Raw genomic sequence first — 2489 nt, 5'->3', positions numbered from 1 at the left:
GATGTATTGGCACTGGAGGGGGTGCAAAGGAGGGTCACTAGGTTGATTCCGGAGTTGAGGGGGTTGGCTTATGAGGAGAGACTGAGTAGATTGGGATTATATTCATTGGAATTCAGAAGATTGAGGGGGGGATCTTATAGAAACATATAAAATTATGAAGGGAATAGATAAGATAGAAGTAGAGAGGACGTTTCCACTGGCAGGTGAAGCTCGGACAAGAGGGCATAGCCTCAAGATTAGAGGGAGCAGATTTAGGACTGAATTGAGAAGGAATTTCTTCACCCAGAAGGTTGTTAATCTATGGAATTCCTTGCCCAGTGAAGTAGTTGACGCTACTTCAGTAAACGTTTTTTAAAAAAAGGTAGATTTTTTTTGAACAATAAAGGAATTAAGGGATATGGTGAGAACGCGGGTAAGTGGATCTGAGTCCACAAAAAGATCAGCCATGATCTTATTGAATGGCGGAGCAGGCTCAAAGGGCCGGACGGCCTACTCCTGCTCCTAGCTCTTATGTTCTTATTACGTGATACTGACATCAGCAAGCATGGTAATTGTGGTTGTGGGAGGTCAGTCATCTCAGCTCCAGGGCATCACTGCAGGAGTTCCTCAGTGTAGTGTCCTAGGGCCGACCATCTTCAGCTGCTTCATCAATGACCTTCCCTTCATCATAAGGTCAGAAGTGGGGATGTTCGCTGATGATTGCACAAGGTTCAGCACCATTCGTGACTCCTCAGATACTAAAGCAGTCCGTGTTCAAATGCAACAAGATGTAGTCAATACCCAAATTTGGGCTGATAACTGGAAAGTAATATTCGCAACACCAAACGCCAGACAATGAGAGACAATCTAACCACTGCCCCTTGACATCCAATGGTGTTACCATCACTGAATCCCCCACTATCACCGTTCTGGGTGTTATCATTGACCAGATACTCAACTGGACTCACCATGTAAATGCAATGGCTACAAGAGCAGGTCAGAAACTAGGAATACTGCAGCGTGTAACTCACCTCCTGACTCTAAAGCCTGTCCACCATCTACAAGGTACAAGTCAGGAGTCTGATGGAATACTCCCCACTTGCCTGGATGGGTGCAGCCCCAACAACACTCAAGAAACTTGACGCTAACCAGAACAAAGAAGCCCACTTGATTGACACCGCATCCACAAACATCCACTCCCTCCACTACCGATCTACAAGAGGCACTGCAGAAATTCACCAAAGATCCTTAGACAGCACTTTCTAAACCCACAACTGCTTCATCTAGAAGGACAGGGGCAGCAGATACATGGGAACACCACCCCCTGCAGGTTCCCCTCCAAACCACTCACCATCCTGACTTGGAAATATATAATTGTTACTTTGGTGTCACTGGTTCAAAATTCTGGAATTCCCTCCCTAAGGGCAGTATGGAACTACCTACAGTGCATGGACTGCAGTGGTTCAAGAAGACAGCTCACCACCACCTTCTCAAGGGGCAGCTAGGGATGGGCATGTGACACTCATGTCCCACGAGTGAATTAAAACAAACACTCCAGTTTAGAATAAGCATGTGAGGAGAGAGGTTTTGGACACTACACTAGAGAGCAATATGTGGTAGCATACCATATACAAATGTAAATAGTGGTGTTAGAGTGCAGACAGAATTGAAGTGCCTCATTCAATGATAAGGAGCGAGCAGCATGGACACATTGTATGTGTAGACACCCACAGTCTGAGATAGTCCAGTATCTTTCAGTTTGCAGGTAGCAGCATTGGCTTAAAGCACAAGATAAAGGATTAAACTTCCCGAATGTTGTTGGGAGTTCCAGCCATCCAGGAAAATGGGGAGTATTGCACAAAACTCTGAACTTGTGCCTTGTCGATGATGTACAGAGTTTGGGGAGGCAGGTACTGCAGGATTCCTAGTTTCTGACCTGCCCTTGTAGCCATTGTGTTTATATAACATATTAAAGAGGTTCTCTACATTATCTGCTCCCAGGATGAGGCATTCCACTCCCGTACATCTCACTTGTCCTCGTTTTTCAAGGACCGTAACTTCCCCCCCTCGGTGGTCGAGAACGCCCTCAACCGTGTCTCCCACATCTCCCGCACCTCATCCCTCACACCCCGTCCACACAATAAGAACCAAAAAGGAATTCCCCTCGTCCTCACGTACCACCCCACCAACCTCCGGATCCAACGCATCATCCTCCGACACTTCCGCCATCTGCAATCCGACCCCACCACCAAAGACATCTTTCCCTCCCCACCCTTATCTGCTTTCCGGAGGGACAACTCTCTCCGTGACTCCCTTGTCCGCTTCACACTCCCCTCCAGCTCCACCACACCCGGCACTTTTCCCTGCAACCACAGGAAGTGCTACACCTGCCCCCATACCTCCTCCCTCACCCCCATCCCAGGCCCCAAGAAGACTTTCCACATCAAGCAGATGTTCACCTGCACATCTGCCAATGTGGTATACTGCATCCGCTGTACCCGGTGTGGCTT

This window comes from Rhincodon typus, chromosome 17, assembly GCF_021869965.1.
Source record: "Rhincodon typus isolate 14 chromosome 17, sRhiTyp1.1, whole genome shotgun sequence".
Classification (NCBI taxonomy): Eukaryota; Metazoa; Chordata; class Chondrichthyes; order Orectolobiformes; family Rhincodontidae; genus Rhincodon; species Rhincodon typus.
Note: the sequence above shows the minus strand (reverse complement) of the source record.